The sequence below is a fragment of the Dama dama genome, chromosome 25 (assembly GCF_033118175.1).
Source record: "Dama dama isolate Ldn47 chromosome 25, ASM3311817v1, whole genome shotgun sequence".
NCBI lineage: Eukaryota > Metazoa > Chordata > Mammalia > Artiodactyla > Cervidae > Dama > Dama dama.
In genome coordinates this window covers 8,881,956-8,903,738 of record NC_083705.1, presented here as the reverse complement: position 1 = coordinate 8,903,738, position 21,783 = coordinate 8,881,956, and the positions used below count along the sequence as shown (strand labels likewise).

The following is a 21,783-nucleotide window of genomic DNA, read 5'->3' as shown; positions in this document are numbered from 1 at the left end:
CCTAGTAGTCATGTATGGATGTGAGAGTTGGACTATAAAGAAAGCTGAGTGCTGAAGAATTGGTGCTTTTGAACTGTGGTGTTGGAGAAGACTCTTGAGAGTCCCTTGGACTTCAGGGAGATCCAACCAGACCATCCTAAAGGAGATCAGTCCTGGGTACTCACTGGCAGGACTGATGTTGAAGTTGAAACTCTGATACTTTGGCCACCTGATGTTGGAAGGGCTGACTCATTTGTAAAGACCCTAATGCTGGGCAAGATTGAGGGCAGGGGGAGAAGGGGATGACAAAGGATGAGATGGTTGGATGGCATCACCTATGGACATGAGTTTGAGTAAACTCCGGGAGTTGGTGATGGACAGGAAGGCCTGGCCTGTTGTGGTTCATGGGGTCTAAAAGAGTCAGACACGACTGAGTGACTGAACTGACTGATTGACTGACAAATGAGCAGTAGATGTAGAGAAAGATAAATTCAACTGATGTTGAAAAAAATAACTCAAAGCAATGAGTTTTGTTTTTGTTTGCCACATTGGCAAAATTATTTTTTTAATGATTCTAAATCTTGACCCAGATGGGCTGAATACTGAGCTCTTGTGCAGTACTGGTGAAAATATAGATTATTATTAAGCCTTATAAAACAAATAATATGGCACTATGGGTTAAGAATCTTCAAGTGTTCATTCCTTTTCACCCCACATTCCCTATTTTAAAAATTCTGCTTGAAGAAATAAATAGAAATACAAAGACATATATAGAATCATTTTCACATCAGCACTTTAAAACCTAGAAACAGCCTTCTATGTACATCTAAGAAAAAAGAGTAAATAGATTATGGAATGGCTATCTAAGAAGACTAATAAAAACTTACAGTGTAGATGAGCATTTGATTATGTGAGGAAATGTTAATGTAATGGTAAGTGAGAAATACATTTTAAGCAGGGCCACAAAGGTAGATAGATTTTATGATCTCATTTTCATTCTTAAACCTGTGCTTATGCTTGGCATATATATCTATATATATATATATATATATATCTATATATCTATATATCTATATATATATATATAAAACAGCAGGAATCCACCAAATACTACCAGTGGTTTTCTATTGATGGAAGATTACATAGGATTCTTATTTTCTTCTTCATAGTCTAGATTCCAGTCATTCTACAAAGAATATGATTTTCATAATAAAAATACAATGACTTTTTAAAGTATATAAGTGTTCTATTAAGATGTCAAGGTGACTGGAAAATAAAAATTAGTGTAATTCACTATCTAGAAAAAGGCAAACTATATCAGGCTGGCTTCATTGATATCTACAAGCAGATACCACCACTGGGTCGGGGGCGGGTGGTGTGGATAGTCATTAGTCCAGGTCACGAGGCATCTGGTAGGATGACGGGACCAACTCACTTCAGCCCAAGCCTCTCAAAGCAGGATCTCCACCTCCTGTCCCAGTATATGGAGAGAGTATATGTGCTGAGAGTATACAGAGCCAATGTACCAGCTTTGAGCTGGAACTTTACATTAGCCAATGGTAAGCAATTTGTGCTGTTATTTTTATATTAAAAGTGTAAGGTTGTTGCTGAACTGTGAAAGACGCCTGGATTTTTGGCCTCCAGAGTAGGGGAATTCAATCTGGGGCCAGTGATGAGGCTTGATCGCTCAGAGCTTTTGGGTGATAAAGTTTTAATAAAGTATAAAAGAGACAGAAAACTTCTGACATAGACATCAGAAGGGGGCAGAGAGAGTGCCCCCTGCTAGTCTTTAGTGGGATGTTATATAACTACTAGTAGGCCGATAATTTGAGAAAGGAAATGTCTCAAAACTCAGAGGGGCACCAGGCCCCTCACCCACAACATGCATTTTGAGATAACATTGAAACAAGGTGAGTCGTCCTGGGCCATAAAATGATTTCATGACTCTTGAAAGGCAGGTTTCCAAGTAAACATATAGTTTTATTAACATAGATTAGGAGAACAATGTATGAGTAAAACAGACTGGTTTGTTGAGCCCTTATCCATTCTGAGTCTTAAGCAGAACCAACTTGAAGAAAGACAGAGTCTAGGGTAAATACCTAGTTCATTAACATAGTTTAAGAAAAACATCTCCATAAGAGAAACGCATTGGTTAGCTCAAGGTTTGAGAAAAGTTAAGTTCAGGTGGAACCAGGTGTAGTCATGGCAACACAAAATTTTAATAGAAACCTACTTTTAGTTTTGTATAGATAAGGGAAAAAAATTTGACACTTCTAGTTTGTTTCCTCCTGCCGCTTAAGAGAGAGATAAAAAATGTCTGACACTTGCAGCCTATTTCCTCCGTTTGGAGACCCCTAGCCTTCCTGCCTGTTATTCTCTCAAAAGCAAACTACAAAATCCATTTGAACTTTTAAGAAACTTGGGGTCTGTGAAAGGCTGCTTTAGGCTATGCTCTTAAAATCACTGCCTTTACCAATAGGTTAGAGGAGAGACTCAGCGTCTGCACTGCTGACACTTAATCCAGCTCACTCTTAGTTGTGACTGGTAGGGGCAGGGGGCAGAGGGCTGTCCTCTGCGTTAAAAGTTTAGCATCCTCGGCCTCCACCCACCAGATGCTGGTAGTGAGCACCAAAATGCCTCCAACTGTGCCAAACGCCCCTGGGGCACAAAATCATCCCTGGCTGAGAACATCGGTGGCTAAATACCGTCAATAGTGCTTCGTTGGCAAATTCTCATTTAGTGAAATCTTTTAAGAGAAATTAATCCTGCTAAACTGCAAAGACTAATAAAAAGAGAGAATTCAAAGTGGAGTTGCACCACATATTAAATTTCATCTAAATTCACTTGCCTTAAAAAAAATGAGGGGGGAAAAAAAAGAGCAGAAGCATAGGAGAGGCAGAGAAGGTAATTCCAGCTTAAACCAGATAAACATGGAGGCAGGTAGACAGCCAGTCTTCTCCAAGCTCATGCTGTAGAGTAAGGATGGGGGACCCCAGCAGGCAGCCCACCCTGAGCAGGGCAGGCTCCTGGACCATCTCCTCCCTAATCTCTGGATGACCTCCACATCCCAGTTGGGGTTTTGGTTCTTCTTTACTACTTTCTTCCTGGATAAAATTCCCTGTAGTGAACTGCCCAGCATGGCAGAATCTGCCTGATTGAATCCCAAACGACACAGTGCATCTGTTGGGACCACGTTGAATTTGTAAGTTAACTTGGGGAAAATTGACAACCCTGAGATGCTGTCTTTCTCTTCAGTGGTCATATTTTCATCTGTGTCCCCCCCAGAATTTCAAAGTCCTACTTAGCTCTTGTGTTTGTTTGTTGTGCTTCTTCGTATGTATATTGTCTTCCGTGTGACTGGTATGAATGGTACTGCTGCACAGGACGGCTGTAAGGATGCAGTGAGTGACCATGTAAGGTGTTCAGGGTGGTCCCTGCCTCACACTAAGTGCCCTATAAGTGTGTGCTGTGATTATCATCTAATTTCTCCCTGTACCCTCCAAATGATTGTTTGAATGTGAGTCACAGTTGCTCTGTTTCAGTTTCATCTCAGCTGCAGTTCAGGTGAAGCTGGGGAGCAGGACTGGATCTTGGGGTGTTGTTTTAACAGGAAAGTGTGGTGTGCTAGTAACAGACCCATCCCACAGTCAGCTCTCAGCCCCCTTATAGAGGCCCCTTCCCCACTTGTCTGCCCCCAGAACTAGGGTCTTCTCTTTAGTGGCCCATCTTGCCCAGAAGTCAGGGACTGTTTGTTACTGATATCCAATCACTAGAAGCAAGCATATAATTATTATCACTCTCATAAACACACACAAACAGCTTAGGAAAACTAAATTTAAAATTCCTAGCAATCAAAATATTCCTGTGGGTTAAGTCTTACAGTCCAAAACAAAACTAATGTTTGCTGCTAACTTTTCCAAAACATGCTGATACTGCTCTCTGTGTATCAGTGAGCAAAGCCATGTAACAAACTTCCCCAAAACTCGGTAGTTTAAAATAACAACCACTTAACTCTAATTGTGGGTCTACAGGTCAGCTGAGTTGCTCTGCTAACCTGGGCCATCCTTGGCGAATCTCAGGTGGCCTCACTCATGCATCTGTGGTCAGCTGGAAGGTGAGCCACAGACTGGCTGGTTTGGGGTGGCCTCCCATGTCGGGTCACTGTTAGCTGTGGCCAGTGAACCTGACCAGGCTGTCTGTTATCACCTGCAGGCTAACTCAGGTTGGTTCCCATGGGAAAGCGGACATGGATTGGCTCCTTGAGACTCATGCTTAGAATCGACCCAGCACGATGGTCCACCTCATCGTGTTTGCTGAAGCAAGGCAGGAAGCCGACCCAGACTCAAGGGTGGGAAACAGGCTCCCCCCCCCCTTGGTGGGCAGGGCTACAAACTATAATATAAAGGGGTCAGAATACAGAGGAACCTGACAGGTTAGAGTCACAGCCAGTCTCCCTACACCAAGGTGAGGATGTTTTCAGCATTGGTTTCCTTTTAGCAGAGGTTGCCTGTGTCACTAGCAGCCAACCTGTGGGCTGGTTCAGGGGAAGGTTCCCCAGCGGGTAGCCTCACTCTCTGATGCTGATTCACGTCTGTTTCACTTTCCAAGGGCCCCATCCTTGACACTGAGCCCAAATCTGAGCCGACTTGAGAGGGTGAGCCTTGCACCCTCTCAGTTGTAAAGATGCTATAGTTCCCTCTGGGTCTTGGTTTCTGCGGGCAGTTGCCGGTTTGGATGGAGTTTTCCAAGACAGATTTACCAAGACACTGAGGACACTTCTCAGCTAGTGGCTGAATAAATCTTTGTTGATGTTTTGACTCAGTCAGTCACAGGCTAATTAACTCCAAGTCCTATTAGAAGCAATCAAAATGTCACTTCTCATTCTCAGGAGGCAGGAGACCTTGGAGGTAATTCAGACATGTGTGCATGCTCAACTGCTAAGACTATCTAACTCTTTCCAACCCCATGGACTGTAGACCTCCTGGTTCCTCTGTCCATGGAATTCTCCAGGCAAGAATACTGGAGTGGGTTACCATGCCCTCCTCCAGAGGATCTTCCCAACCCAGGGATCTATATATATATATATATTTAATATATATATATAAAATCAGTAAGTAAATGTGTATTTTAATACTTACAATATCTACATATATATATAAACTTATATAAAATATACATGATATGTGTAAAACAGAAGCTAGATATAAATATCTTTTATATCTTACATAGCTAAGTATAAATTTACAGGTACATTTGCATTTTTGCTGAAAAATGCCTGAAAGAATATGTAAGAACATGTAGAGGGATTTTTTTGTTTTCATTTTCCTTTCCATATACTTTGACTTTTTACCATGAGGATGTTCTATGTTTAAAAGCAGTTCATTTGTCAGTTTTAAAGAGATTCTTCCAGTCTTTCCCACCTCGTTATTCCCAGATTAAATTGTAAATTGAGATGACTTTATATTGTATCCTTCCTGAAAAGAAAAATTCTCAGGGTGCCTGTCCAGAAGGACAGTGGTTTTTAAGGGCAGATAGAAATGAAGTCAGCCCTTGGGTTCAACTGCTTAAGAGGCCAGGTGGACCCCCCTGCAGCCCGCGCATCCTTCTCTGTCCCCCAGGGCCGCAGGGGCAAAGGCAGCATCTATGAGTGGGCCTCGGTTGACAGCGGCAGCAACGACGACTGCAACTGCAATGGCTACGCATCGACCATCTCCATCAACTCGTCCATCAATGATGGCAGGATTAAGCTCTACGACAAGAGCTGGGCATCTGCACTTATACCACATGGATGTTGCCTAAAGCCACAGGTTCATTGCTCAAACCAAAAGCCAGTCTCTGGTTTGCACTAAGACAGGGGAGCAGATAGGCAGGGACCTCTGCTGGTGCTCAAACCCAAGGTGGGTCCAGCAGTGGTGACGTGTGGCCTCTCCGTGGGATGGTGAGAACAGAGAGGGTGGGCTCCTCTCACCGGTAGCTGGAAGGTAGCAGCAGAGCCCATTTCTTGGGCTACACTGTGTGACTCTGCCCACATTGTCTCAGTATTAAACTGAGTTCATCATATAAGTTAACAAATCTGGAGCAAGAGCATCCTGTTTCCACCACATGTTCTGAAAACCTTGCTAGATAACCAGCTTGGCAATGATCTTCTTTCATTTAGCTGATTGGGAGTATTATTAGAGTGAAACAGCCATGAAATCCACAGATGAAAGAAAATATCTATGTACCCCCATGTGTGGTTGGGTGTTGGGCTCTTGTGCTCTCTCAGGGATGTAATTTTGTGGGATGTGTGTGTGCTGCTCCTCCACACTGGCCTCCACCTTCAACAGCGGGTGCAAGCGGAACCCCAAGGCCGGCGTGGTGAGTGCGGGCCAGGGATGCATGTAGACATTCGTGACGTCATACCCAGACATGGTGACATCATGGAAGGAGGGCCCTTCTTCAAAGAGTCAGCCCCCATTCCGAGGGGAGATGCACCCCTCTTCTAGGCTGGTGATGCTTTATTATCAAGGTCAAGTCTTCACGAAAAACAAGAACACCATGACCTCCTTCCCGCTCATGGTCCATAGATTTTCCTGTTCATTGTTCTGGCTTACAAATAATGATGAACTCTAGTTTACCAAGATGTTGCCCCAGCACGTTGCTCATAAGGTAAGTAATATTAAGAACTGGAGCATCACACCTGCACCCCATCTGAGCCAAGAACACATCCATTTATTAGAGTAATTTAGAAATGGCATACACAGATGGACTTTTCCCGGTCCCTAGACCTCCCCAGAAGTGGGCACATGTGTGTTTTTGCAAAGGAAGAGTGGTGTGTTTCATAATATTTTTAAACCAGGTCCACAATTGAGAAAACCAAAAGATTAAGAATCACAGACATTTATTGCACTCTTCCGAGCAACTCTTCCTTCCTGAGCACCTAGGTTTAATAGTGAATTTTCCAAGTCTGCTAGACATACAGCATTTTCTCAGTCCTCCAAGCCAGGAATTTAGTGGGTAGCTCAATATTCCTGCTGGGCTACATCCTGCCTGGTCACCACCTTCTCCAGGGTTGGGAGTAAGGCAGGAACAAGAGTGCAGTCATCAGTACCAGCTAGCCTTTCAGTCACAAGGTCCTGCCTGGGCTTCACCTGCCCAGCTGTCCAGGTTCTCACATGTGCTAGCAGAAGTCCCTTGCCTGCAAGAGACCCAGACTGAGTCCCTTGCCTGGCTCCCCCATGAACCTCCCTGATTTCTCCCATGAGCCCCCTTGGCTCCCCTTAGTCTTGGGGAGGATGGAAAATGTGTCAGCTCCTCCCAAGTGGAAGGATGCTTCACTCTCTCATCTTCTGAGCTGTGTGGGCAGAAAGGGACAAGTGAAGGTGGCCCCAAACTCATTCTGCTTGTAAGCCTTTTCCCATACACCATCCCCCCACCCAGAAACTCCCCTCCCTGCCCCAAGGGCCTTCCAGTGGGATCACTCTGTCCTCAGCCCCTGTCTGTGACTCTTTCTACTACAGCTGGGGAGAGGCACTGAATTATCTTTGAATATTGTCACTTTCCCCAGGAGATGACTTTAAACCTCCCTGATGCTTTGTCCCCAAAATTAACAGACCCACTCTAGGAGCCTACAGACAAACAGGAGAAAAGAGTATTCTCATGATTTATAAACAATCTTAATGAAAACCCTGTCTCTCACAAACATTGAAGATGAGGATTTTTCTCTCTGTAAAATCCTTTAAAACTCAGCTGATCAGCCTCCCCACTTAAGAAGAGTCCTGGGGTGACCACTGATGTAGCAGTTGTCTTGTTCACTGTGTTCCAGAATCTCTTGGTGGATTTTAGATATAGAGCATGTAACATTTTCTCTTTAAAGGCTGTCCCTCTAGGCAAACTTTAGCTGAACTTGTTTCATTTTTCCTCTTTGGGAATGCCACCCATTTTTCCTGAAGGGAAAAGAGACTGTTAATGAAGTGGCCCTGAGCCTTCTGGGCTAATCTCAGTGTAACAAACCCCACCGTTGCATTGGCTATGGTGGTGGTATTGGCTTGTCACTCTCCACTTATAGTGTTTCCTTGTAGGGTCCAGAAAATAAATATCTGTTTATTAGAATAGCTGCCGAGTTGCCTATCTAAACAGTTGAGTTTCTTGTATCATATGGACACTGTAATTATAACTGATTGTGTTTCCCTTTTTGATAAGCTACTAGGAAGCTCAGATAAAATGGCAAAACAGATACATGCATGCTAAGCTTATTCTTACCTCCATCTAAATAGTCTTCAGAACAAGGCAGACTTTAAGTAAAAGAAACAGAAGATCCTCTGCTCTGTGCTGTTTTGGGTTTAAAGCAGCTGGGTTTCTTCACTTATTCCTCACTCTCTTCCCCTCCAGGTAACCCCAGATTTATATGGCAACTGCACCCTGAGGCCTTCTGGGACATCCGCGGCTGCTCCCGAAGCAGGAGTGTTCGCACTGGCTTTAGAGGCTAAGTATGTTTGCAGCTCGGGACCAAGAGCCAGCTCTGCAGGGTGAACTAACACAAGTCTCCCAACCCAACACCAAGTGTCCATGGAGGCAAAAGTGGGTGTGAGAGTCAGTAAAAAGTCAGGGCCAATGAACCCTGGCAGGCATTGCTAGTGATACACACACACGCACACACACACACACCACAAAATTACATCCCTGAGAGAGCATAAGAGCCCAACACCCAACCACACATGGGGGTACATAGATATTTTCTTTCATCTGTGGATTTCATGGCTGTTTCACTCTAATAATACTCCCAATCAGCTAAATGAAAGAAGATCATTGCCAAGCTGGTTATCTAGCAAGGTTTTCAGAACATGTGGTGGAAACAGGATGCTCTTGCTCCAGATTTGTTAACTTATATGATGAACTCAGTTTAATACTGAGACAATGTGGGCAGAGTCACACAGTGTAGCCCAAGAAATGGGCTCTGCTGCTACCTTCCAGCTACCGGTGAGAGGAGCCCACCCTCTCTGTTCTCACCATCCCACGGAGAGGCCACACGTCACCACTGCTGGACCCACCTTGGGTTTGAGCACCAGCAGAGGTCCCTGCCTATCTGCTCCCCTGTCTTAGTGCAAACCAGAGACTGGCTTTTGGTTTGAGCAATGAACCTGTGGCTTTAGGCAACATCCATGTGGTATAAGTGCAGATGCCCACTATGCAAGGAATTCTCCAAGAATACAGAACCAGCAACTTGTAAGAAGTTGGATTATGGCTCCTGGGGAGGGGAAGTTGAGTTCCCATCCCTGTCAGCTGTTGCTGGGCAACCAGAGATTCTGGCATCAATCTTCAGGCATCCCTGCTTGACTCTCCACAGATGCAGTGCATTTTCTGACTTGCAAAGGAGGTAAGAGCCGATTCCCTGAATAGGAAAGGACTTCAAAAGATTATCTAGCCCAACCCCTATGCATTCAAGCAGAAAAATGCATCGTTATCCTCCTTTCACAGATAAAGCCCCAAATCGGGAATGACTTCTGTCTTTGGGCCAAGCCAAACTTTGGTTCTGTTAACAAAACTCAGGTGCAAAATTTAAGAAAGAAGAGATGGACACTCTCTTCTTGTTAAGCACCAAGACAAAAAACAAAAAACAAAACAAAAAACCAAAAAACTAACATATTATGTGCATTTCCTAAAAATGAAACTGTTCTGCTCAGGGCCTGTTGGGTCCTAGAGTCTGAGTTGGTCTTGTTCACTCTAGTTGGGAGCAGACAAACAGAGGGAGGCTGCTCTTGCCATAGAGTCTCACAAAGGACAGGGAACAAGAAGGAGTTTCTGGTTTCCCCTTAAATGAAAGAGGGAAGAACTCGACTCAAAGTCTCCCTGGATTCTGGCAAGCAAAAAGTCACTTACCCAGGTGTGTATGCCAGCAACTTAGCCCACCAGGCTCCTCTGTCCCTGGAATTCTTCAAGTAAGAATACAGGAGTGGGCCACCATGCCCTCCTCCAGGGGATCTTCCCAACCCAGGGATCAAACCCACATCTCTTATGTCTCCTGCATTGGTAGGTGAGTTATTTACCACTAAGCTACCTGGGAATCCTATGTGCCAACAATGTGACATCTAGATCAATCAAAGTGCTAGAACAGGCTCCTGGAACTTTCAACAGATTCGTGGGCTCTGCACCAATTATTCCTTATTCTTTACCACACTCGCAGCTTTCCTTACAGAAAAGAATGTAGTCACTGTTTAGGTATGCTTCATTTTGGAGCAGCAGTGACCAACTGAGCACTCTCTTGCCATAAACACGGGGGGAACTGATACCTGGTAGGAGGTGGTTCAAGCCCATCTTGGAAGCCAGTCCTCAAATTTCTTGGAACACCAGCCACCTGGGTTGGAAACACACCCTGAGATTAGAGTTTGGTGTGATTCATTAAGCAAGTGCTTCAAGCGAAACCACTGGGAAAGAGGAAGCAGGTTAGAGGTGGGAAAGGATCTGAGCAAGGATGTGATTCCAGAGGTTCTGACCTCAGCCTGACCCCAGGGGGAGTTCTGAAGTGTAAATCATGCCTCAGAGTTCCAAATCAAGGCAAGGGAGCCGGGCTGCATAAACCCTTCCAGGGGTGGTAAAGTTCAAGGTTTTTCAGTGGGTAAAAGTGCTCCAGTGTTCATTGGGAGGGTGAAGCTGAAGCTCCAATACTTTGGCCACCTGATTCGAAGAGCTGACTCATTGAAAAAGATCCTGATGCTGGGAAAGATTGAGGGAGGGAGGAGAAGGGGGCGACAGAGGATGAGATGGTTGGATGGCATCACTGACTCAATGGACATGAGTTTGAGCAAACTCCCAGAGATGGTGAAGGACAGGGCAGCCTGGCATGCTGCAGTCCACGGGGTCACAAAGAGTCAGACACAACTGAGTGACTGAACAACAACAAAGCCAGGAGTTAAAACCTCTGATCAGCATGAAATAGCCCCGGGAGAGAGCCCAGAGGGAGGAGGTTCTCTTTGTGAACACTTCCTGCAGCTCACCTCTCTTTGTGTTCAGATGAGGCACCTGCGGATATATGTGGCAGCAATCAGGTCTGTTTCCCACTCAGAAGGCCAACCAGAAAGCTTTTCGAAAGCAACCTGAATGCAGTAAACAAATTACCTGTCTAAAATGTCTGCCCATCAGGACCATGAAAGAGGGAGAAGGACCATTCCTGTGGCTCCAGGGGACAAAGGGAACCGATTCTTCTGTCCTGACCAGTCATCACCTTGTTGTTTAATCTCATAAAATGCTGCTGCTTCTGCTGCTGCTGCTGTCGCTAAGTCACTTTAGTCGTGTCTGACTCCGTGTGATCCCATAAACAGCAGCCCACCAGGCTCCCCCGTCCCTGGGATTCTCCAGGCAAGAGTACTGGAATGGGGTGCCATTGCCTTCTCTGTATAAAATGCTTTCCTGCCAAATGCTTGAAAACACCTTCTTGATTCCCCAGGGATCATTACTCACATTTCCCAGGGAGTCCACTATAGAGAAGTTTCACAGGATATCCCTAGCGGGGGTTAGGTGATGCTAGTGATAAAGAACCCGCCTGCCAACGCAGGAGATGTAAGAGACACAGGTTCAATCCTGGGGTCAGGAAGATCCCTGGAGAAGGAAATGGCAACCCACTCCAATATTCTTGCCTGGAGAACCCCTTGGATAGAGGAGTCTGGAGGGCTGCAGTCCACAGGGTCACGAAAAGTTGGACACGACTGAAGCGACTTAGCACACACACACACACACACACACACACACACACACACACACACAGCTACCTTCCCATATGTGGGGTTCTCTCCATGACCCCAGACTTTCTGTGGGGTTCTAGAGGGCCAAGCCAGGTCTGAGGGGGTCACAAGGAGGCAAACTTCTGGCCCAGGAGAACCATCCACAGTAAAGCGGCCCACGTTCTAGGCTAGAACAGTGTTTCCAAAGGTGACCTTCCAAGGGTGGATTTTGTCATGTGAGCCCCATCAGAATATGATAGACACAGAGATAAGCATACACGTCAGGGACAGCTCAGCGACTCCTTATAAAGTGAACACAGCCATGAAGAATCGATGTCAGTCACTCAGTCTCGTCTGACTCTTTGAGATCCCACGGACTGTAGCCCATCAGGCTCCCCTGTCTATGGGATTCTCCAGGCAAGAATACTGGAGTGGGTAGCCATTTCCTTCTCCAGGGGATCTTGCCCACCCAGGCATTGAACTCAGATCTCCTGCATTACAGGCAGATTCTTTACCATCTGAGCCACCACAGAAGCCTTACACATCAAAGTAACCAGCACCCAAATCAGGAAACAGACCATCACCTAAGTATCAGTATGGGCATTTTGGTTCAACATTATGTCTGAGAGATTCCTCCATACTGTTGTTATATATTACTGCCTTCCAATCCCACCGGTCCTAATTCCTTCTCTGGATGATGTTTCTAAAGGTCAGCTCAAGCACCTCTGCCTTCGTGTCTTTTCCTCAGATAAAGTTCCGATGTCCTAACATGTGGTTCTCTCCTGCCTCAGTCCCTGGCTCTCCCTCCCTGACACCCAGGGCTCTGGACCGCCTGTGCTTTTTAAAGTTTATCACCTCCGTAATACTTGCCTTCTCCCGCCTCTGGATTCTTCAAGCCTTTGGCAGAGGTATGGACAGATCCGTGGAAGCAACAATTCTGGGTCCTGTCTGACATAATCATTGTGTTCATGCTGTCCACACGTGCAGCTGAGGCTGTGAACCACCATCTCAGACCTGTGTTCTCAAACCCCATGTACAGAAGCATCACCTGGGTACAGTCCTAAGTGTGCATCCTCAGGCCCACAGCCTCCAGGAGGTCCGATGCCAGAGACCTGAGGTTGAGACCAGGAATCCATGTTTGTCATGGGTTCCCACGTGGTTCTGGTGCTGGTCCACATTCTGTGAGATGCTCTCCTTGGGATAACTCCAGGGCCCCATTGCTGGCTCCCTCGGCATGACAGGGAGGGAGCTCGGCTCCCCCCTGTTTAAATATTGAGCTGTCTGTCTGTCTGCCCCCCAGACTATAGGCTCTGAGACCTTTCCACAGCCTGCTTAGAACTAGTGCAAAGCCTGGACATGACACACACTCAATAGATGATCATAGAATCACTTCACTGTGTAGTGCTTTTCCGTAGATTCGTCTTACTTTTCCAACTCTTATATAAACTATTTAAAAGCATAACCTATTCCTTGCCTATAACACTGAACACAGTGACTTCCATACTGTAGATATTCTGTACATTTATTTTGTATTAGTTAATAGGTGTCACCTACAACCCTTGAGCTGCCGTAGTAGGATTAAAGCTTGAAGCAGGTTGTGAGATCCCTGCTTTACACAATGGGGCTTCCCTGATGGCTCAGACAGGAAAGGGTCTGCCTGCAATGCAGGAGACCCAGGTTCGATCCTTGGGTCGGGAAGATCGCCTGGAGAAGGGAGTAGAAGACCACTCCAGTATTCTTGCCTGAAGAATTCCATGGACAGAGGAGCCTGGCAAGCTTCAGGCCATGGGGTCGCAAAGAGCTAGACAGAACTGAACTACTAACACTAACACACTGTCTTCTGTCAGGCCTTCCCAGGTGGTGCTAGTGATAAAGAACCCACCTGCCAATGCAGGAATCATAAGAGATGTGGGTTCTATCCCTGGGTTGGGAAGATACCCTGGAGAAGGGCATGGCAACCCACTCCTGTATTTTTGCCTGGAGAATCCCTCTGTCCAGAGGAGCCTGAGGTCATAAAGAGTCAGACACGACTGAAGTGACTTAGCACATATGCATGCCTTCAGTCAGTTCAGAAGTTGCTCAGAATGTAAAACTAGGAGGGACTCAGTGTTACTTTTCAGGCATAAGCAAATGGTTGTTCAACCAGTGTCACAAATTCTGATGCTGGCATATAGACCTTGCTCCAATTTAGTTTAGAAATGAGAACATCCTCATTCTGACACATTCTTTCTCTCTCATGGGCCCCATAAGAGTAAATCCATGTAGAAAGGTCTAATGGGGTCCTTCAGGAAGCATAGCGTATTATTGTGGCAGAACCCCTTGCAAAGGTGAGAGCTACTTCACCTGCCAGCTAGCCTTCTGATCACCCTGAAGTTAGCAGATCTTCGTTTATCAACACTTTTGGGTTAAATGATTCAGAATCCTGTTCCACCAAAGCACTGAACTTTCAGCCACAGTCACTGTCAGGCAATTTCACACTGTTCACCTAGTCTGTATGTTCAGGGGACCATATGTCCAAAATAAATATGTTCTTAAATTTCTCAAATAAGCACTGACTTTCCTTGAAACTTTCTCCTTAAAAACTGAAAGTCTATATTTCAAGAGCATGTGAATCACTAGCATCTTCTGACTCTCATTCAAAGCTTTGAACCAATGAAACCTGCCCGTGATGAGATTTTATCAAGCGAGTGATATTCTTTGAATCATTTGATTCTGAGGAGAACTGTAGTGCAAGGTTTTTCCAACTCTTTTGACCATGACTGTCAGTGAGAAATACATTTTGCATTCCAACCCAACACATAACACACACATACTTTCCCCATATTACAGTCACACTGGTATTCTTTTCTGTTCTCTTCCACTCGTGACAGCTTCATTCATAAAGAACCTGCTTCTCAACCTCAGCTGTCTCCTGGAATGACCTGAGAAGTATTAACAATTTCCCAAGCCTGGGTCCCCCTCCCAGAGATTCTGATTTACTTAGTCTGAGATGTGGCTGGAGCAGTTTGGTCTTAAATGTTCCACAAATGATTTTACTGTGCAACCCATATACATAGCCCACGCACTCAGTCGACTTTCTAGCCCACAAACGGGTCATGGCTGGTACTTTGAAAAACACAGACATTGAGTAATAGAATATTAGACATTAACTTCCAGAGACACCTCTGCAAGCCAAGTTGTTTATTTGCTGAATGAAGAGAGTGCCGAGGAGGGCCATCCTGGGCCCCGGGGAGACAGCTATTTTGGCTGTTGTCTCTGCTCTTGAAGAACTGACAGCCCGTGTTCCCAAACGGAACGGTTCCACGCGGCCAATACTCAGACCCGGAAACAGAGCTCAGCGCACGCCCAGCAGCCTCCGTGTCCCTCCAGCACCGCCTGCCCGAGACCCACCACTCGCCTGACTTCCGACAGCACGCAGTGGCTGTGCCCTGTTCCCAAACGGAACGGTTCCACGCAGCCAACACTCAGACCCAGAAACAGAGCTCAGCGCACGCCCAGCAGCCTCCGTGTCCCTCCAGCACCGCCTGCCCGAGACCCACCACCAGCCTGGCTTCCGACAGCACGCAGTGGCTGTGCCCTGTTCCCAAACGGAACGGTTCCACGCGGCCAACACTCAGACCCGGAAACAGAGCTCAGCGCACGCCCAGCAGCTTCCGTGTCCCTCCAGCACCGCCTGCCCGAGACCCACCACCAGCCTGGCTTCCGACAGCACGCAGTGGCTGTGCCCTGTTCCCAAACGGAACGGTTCCACGCGGCCAACACTCAGACCCGGAAACAGAGCTCAGCGCACGCCCAGCAGCTTCCGTGTCCCTCCAGCACCGCCTGCCCGAGACCCACCACCAGCCTGGCTTCCGACAGCATACAGTGGCTGTTCCTGTGTTTCCACGTTAAGTGACTGGAATCAGTTTGTTCCCCTCTGTTGTCTGACTTCTTTGGGTCAGCATTCTCTTCATCCCAGCTATTCTGAGTAGGTATATTTCATTCTCACTGCAGTGCAGTGTTCCACGTCCAATAAATACATCTCATTTGGCTTATTCACTTTACTGCGGATGGGCATTTGGGGGCTTCATAGTTTGGGCTTATGGACAGTCCAGTACATGTATGTCTGGTGAATATATACACACATTTTTGTTCGCTACATGCCTAGAAATGGAACTTCTGTGCCACAGCTTAAGCACTTGGGCTACATTAGAAGATAAGAGCCAAACTGTTTTCCAAAGTGTTTGTGGTCATTTATACTCCCATCTGCAAAGTACTCACTTGTCCCTCATCTTTGTCAACATTTGGTATTGTCAGCCTTTTTCATTTTAGCCATCCCAGTGTGTGTCAGTTTTTGCATTTGAAATATATTTAAGTAAGAAAGGCAAGACTTTTAATTGATGTACAGCTATACCTATATTATAAATAATGCACAGATAATCCTCCTTTGACTCGGGGGTTCATAGATGTTCCAAAATCTTACTGGAGGTCTACGTGCTATCTTAGTCATTGTGCCTCTTTTTCCTTCCCTTCACCCCTGTCCCATGCCCTTGTCCTCAAATGCCCTGCCTCTGGCCCACAGCCTGGGTCTGACCTGGAGAGACATGCAGCATCTGACTGTGCTCACCCCCAAACAGAACCAGCTTCACGACAAGGTCCATCAGTGGCGGAGGACTGGGTTGGCCTGGAGTTTGATCACCTCTTTGGCTACCGGGTCCTAGATGCAGGTGCCATTGTGAAGATGGCCAAAGACTCGAAGACGGTGCCTGAGAGGTTCCACTGTGTGGGTGGCTCCATGCAGGACTCAGAGTAAGTGGGGCTAGTAAGCTCTGCCGCTAGTCATGGAAAATACCCTGGAGATGCCACCACTGCACTGGCAACCGTATCAGATGCCCTCTCTGTGTCCTCCTGAGATGCACTGGATTTGATTCGGGGATAACCAGCTTCCAGGCAGAGCTGTAGCATTAGGCAGTTGCAGAGTATCCAGTGTCCAGAGCCCTGGGGCCTGGAACTTCCATCCCTTATTGACAAGAGGGAAAGATTTACAAAGAGGAACTTTGCTAGGGGAAGCCCTACAGCATCTGTGCCTTTGTAGGCTCTGGGCCACAGCAGGTGGGGGCCATGGGCAGTGTGACAAGGGCAGGGTGTAGTTAGCTGCGTCTTGGCTTACGTTCCCAATTAGCAGAAAGGTGGTACAACTGCAGTATTGAGGAGAAGGAGCACTGGGACTCTGCTTAGTCATGGTTTGTGTTGACATCAGACCTTGTTCTCTGCAATGGCCCTGGACAGGAAGACTGGGTTTCTGTTGATCTTCATGCTCTGTGCTTGTGGAGGGAGGGGGGAGGGAGATGGAGAACGTATGCTGGGATGAATGACCATTTCCCTCCCAGTTCCAAGTGCACTGAGCACTCTGTGCTAATCCAGATACTTGCTGGAATTTGGAGCCAAAGGCAACACTGGAAATAGGTCGTCTGATGCCCTCATGTTAGTTAATGAATCTGGGGCCCTGAAATATACCATCGCAGTGGTTCACAACCAGCTGGGAGCTTACCCAGTGTTAGCAGCATTATATATATTTTTTAATCTGGAAAAGTCTTTTATTATGTTTCAGTTGATCAGGTTAAATTCATTTCACTATATATATATAGATGTTTTGGCTTATATGTTTCTTACAGGGTTTTACACAAATTCATCAAGAATTTACATTTCCCAAATGATCTTCTGTTGCAACAGTTTTATTCTCAGAACAATATACATGTACACATATACTATGACAGCAATGTTAAACTTTAAAATATATAGGCATTTCGTAAGAAAAAAAAAAGGGATTTCTCTGGTGATCCAGTGGTTAGAACTTGGTGCTTCCACTGCAGGGAACCCAGTTTTGATCCCTGGCTGGGGAACTGAGATCCCACAAGCCACACAGTGTGACCAAATAATAGAAAAACAAAGTATATAGAAATGTGTCAGTTTGTGTTCTCAAGGCCCCACTCCTCAAAGGTTCTGATTTATGAGATTTTGGATAAGATCCAGAAGACTAAATTTTGAGAGTGGTCTCAGAAGCATTATTTTAATGAAAGGAAAGATGAGAGCTCTTTTTAAAAAAATTATTTAATTGGAGAATATATCCTATACAACATCATGTAGGGTTCTGCCATACAACAAGGCAAGTCAGTCATGAAAAGTGAAAGTGTTAGTCACTCAGTCGAGTCTGACTCTTTGAGATCCCACGGACTGTAGCCTGCCAGGCTCCTCTGTCCATGGAATTCTCCAGGCAAGAACACTAGAGTGGGTTGCCATCCCCTTCTCCAAGGGATCAAACCCACGTTTCCTGCATTGCAGGCATGTTCTTTACCATCTGAGCCAGCAGGGAAGCCCTGAGGCAGTCATAACTATACGTATATAGCCCCTCCCTCGAGAGCACTTTCAGAACTAACTCAGCTGGGCTCCCTGAGGACAGGAACCTAGCCTGTCTCATCTGCTCGTGTGTCCTCGAGGCTAGAGCTTAGCAGTCATGGGATCAATATTTGTGGAATGAATTGAATGAATGAATGAATGAATGACTATTCAGCCAGTTTCACCTGGGCACAAGGAAGGCATCTAAACAGTGGCGACAGGTGATAGGGTGGTCAGACCAGTCAGGGAAATTTGGGGTGGGGGAGGTCAGGCTTTGTTGGAAGGGCTCTGGTCTCCTGGGTGCCCTCTGCCCCCTTGCCCACCGCCCACCTGAACTTGATCTCAGGTGCTGATGAGCAAGGTCTGGGGCAGATGCCATGCTGGAAGAACTCAGAGGCTGGACAGGGAGGCTCCAAGGGCAGTGCCCAGGCCGGCTGGGCCTCTGGCAGAAGCAGCCCTCACTGCCAGGAATCCAGCTTCTTGCGGGCAGGCCGCAGGGCTCCATGGCCCCCTGGCAGCGGCCAAGTCTATGCTGGGCTGCACAGAAATGGGCTGGGAGCCGCTGAGTGGTGACTGTCAGGTGTATGAGTTTCCTCAGTGCTCATCTTCCCAGAGAAGCAGGCAGCTCGAAAAGCAATTCTCTAAAGAGACTTTATCAGGAGAGTCCGTGAAGGGTGCTTGACTATAATAAAAGGGAAGAATAGAACTGGCTGTGAGGCATCTGCGCTGGACCATCCAAGTCAGTGAGCAGAGGCAGCCTGGCCCACCCCGCCGCCAGTGTTTCCCAGAGCACCCTGTCTGGCTCAGCCCCCACCCTCCCCTGCCCACTCAGCTCCTTGAGCAAAGTGTTAGTTGCTCAGTCATGTTGGACTCTTTGCAACCCCATGGACTGTAGCCCGCCAGGTTCCTCTGTCCATGGGGATTCTCCAGGCAAGACTACTGGAGTGGGTTGCCATTCTCTGCTCCAAAGGGTCTTCCCCACCCAGGGATAAAACCCAGGTCTCCCGCATTGCAGGAAGATTCTTTATCATCTGAACCACCAGGGAAGCCCCCAAGGCTGTGGCAAGCTCTGAATTTTAAGTGAATTTGGAAATCAGTGTTAACACTTGACCTGAATAGCAGAAGCTCAGTAGAGAGCGGACGGTGTGCTCAACCGCATACCGGTCAGGTGTGGCCATGACCAGTCACTTCTGAGCTGCAGTCATATTGTTACGATAGTCATAACAATCATTTCAGCAATAATTTCTCTTTATCAAAGTACTGAGTGCTGTAAAAGAAAGACATCTGAGCTCCTGTTCCACTCTCAGTTGCCCTAGTGGGACTTGGGTGCTGACAGTTGTTTTTTTCCTGAAAGATTATCTCAGGAGACACAGGTGAGGAGGAGGCAATGTAGACAGGGAGAGAGAGCAACCCAATAGAGAAGACACAGAGGATGCGCTGACTGGCACCTCGCTGCCCTGGGCAACTAGGCTGAACCCCACCAGGGACACTGAGTTGTCCCCACCAGCAGTGAGGAACGCAGGCTGTATTGACTCACCTCCTCCTGTCAATCACTGGTTAGGGTTTTTCCTTCCGGATCAAATCCCTGACATTCTGCCATCAGGGTCCACAGGGGCCTCAGGTGCAAGAGAACCCAGCAGGACCTAGGAGAAGTGGGAAGGGGGTCAACTGTATTGGCTGCATCCCCCGTCCAAACAGATCAGAGACTGCAGGTGACTTGCTCAGGGTCACATAGCTGGTATAATAATAAACCCCGAGTCCATGCTCTCCCCACTCCACAGAATGGCCTTCAAAACCCCTGGGATAGGAATCCCCCAGCAGTCCTGTGATCAATGTAGGGGGCATGAGTTCTATCCTTGGTGGGGGAACTAAGGTCCCACATGCCCCTGGATGCAGCCAAAAATTAAAAAAAACAAAAAACCCTGGGATAGTGTCCCCACCCCTCACTGTGTCTACTCGCTACTCTACCCTCAGGAAAATTCCGACCACTGGCAAGCTGGTGCTGACATTCACGACTGACGCATGTGAGGGGAAGGAAAACTTTGTCCCCTACCTGGAGCACGTCCAAGTGGTCATCACGGTCAACGTGACCAGGAGAGGGGACCTGGACATCAGTCCATCCTGTTGAGCCACCGCACCCGAGACTACGATGCCAAGGTGGGCTTTGACAAGTGGCCTTTCATGACCACCCACACTTGGGGGGAGGACGCCCAGGGCACCTGGACCCTGGAGCTGGGCTTTGTAGGAAGCGCGCCCCAGAAGGGGGTGCTGAAGGAATGGATGCTGATGCTGTATGGCACACAGAGTGCCCCCTACATTGACCAGGTGGTGCGGGATCACCAGTTCAAGCTGGCCATGTCCAAGAAGGAAGAGCTGGAGGAAGAGCTGGACAAGGCCATGCAGAGAAGCCTGAAAAGCATCCTGGGCAAGGACTAGCATCCGGCCCCCTCCCTCATCCCCGCCGCCTCCTCCAGGAGTGTAGCAGTGACCCTCCCCCCACACCAGCAATGCCCACGTCTAGATCTGAAGCTTCGCTCACTGTCAGTGATTCTTTTCATTCCTATGGAAGCAACCTTTTCTATTCTGTGCCCCAAATACAGTGCTCCCACCCACACCTCTGTCCTGTTTGTGACTCCAAGCTCTTCATTTCTGTCCTTCAGATAGGTGATATCATGCCAACCCCTCCATTTCTTTCATAGAAGAGCTATGAATTTCATAAAAGAGCTATGCATTCTCTTAAGAGAATACATTTAAATAAGTCAGGCCTGGGGACTCCAAGGATGTTTTATTCACGATCTCAAGGGAGGACCCGTTATGTAAAAGGAGGAGCCAGGTTTATGACAGAGGTGAGCTCTGAGTCTCTTCAAGCCCAGATGCTGTAAATCCTTTGGGAAAAGATGTGTTGACTTTTAGGAAGCTTTTCCAGGGATGTAAATGAAGGTGGCACTAATCGAAAGGTCCCCTAGTTACCAGATGGGTAGGAGAGAATCCAAAAGCATGAACGCAGGATATCTTACCACCATGGTCAGCGTTGTAGCTTGTCTGGCTCGCCAGTGTAATAGACGTAAGATCTCAGTGGCCTGGCTGCTTTTTCATCAGCCGCTGCTCTGAGTTATGATAAACTCTGGGAGATGCCCCTGTCACTCTCTGTGTGCCTAGGCTTTCTCCAACCCCATTTTTCTGGGGCTCCTCCTATAGTTACGCAAAGGAAAAAAAAAAAAGGAAGGCAGGATGGAGACACATCTAGGAAAGAGTAGCTGAGTAGTTCTTAGCACAGGGATGTTCCTTTCTGACGCTGCTCTGGGGCTGCTTAATCTGATGGAGGGGAGAGAAGGTGAGCATTTTGAGAGCTTTCCATACACGATTGGAGGAAAACAGCTTCTGCACTTGATGGGTTGGGGAAATGGCCTCTCTTCTGGAAGAGGTGTGTGAGGGTGAGGGGTCAGGTGGGCAGCCACTTCACAGGAACCCCCATTTGTATGGAGCCCTTCCCACTGAAGGGGGAAAAGCCAGCTCGTCTCCCTGTAACTTGAGACCCAAAGGAGGCAGAAGCCCTTCGCACAGAAAGCACTACAGTCAGCTACAGTTGTGGCAGCCAAGCAGTCCAGGAGGGGCTTTAACCTGCAACCCAAAGGTGACATGCCCCCTCCCCCCGGTCACCCCCAGAGACAGCATCTCATCACCAAGTAGAAAGGTGTTCCGAGAGGCTGTTACTTTGTTCTCTTACCCAAGG

General features: G+C 47.2%; 1 pseudogene; it reads left to right on the top strand.

The window, feature by feature from the left end:
• Positions 1-4,270: 4,270 nt before the first annotated feature.
• On the top strand, positions 4,271-20,486 carry LOC133046462 (neuroendocrine convertase 2-like; annotated as a pseudogene).
• Positions 20,487-21,783: the final 1,297 nt, after the last annotated feature.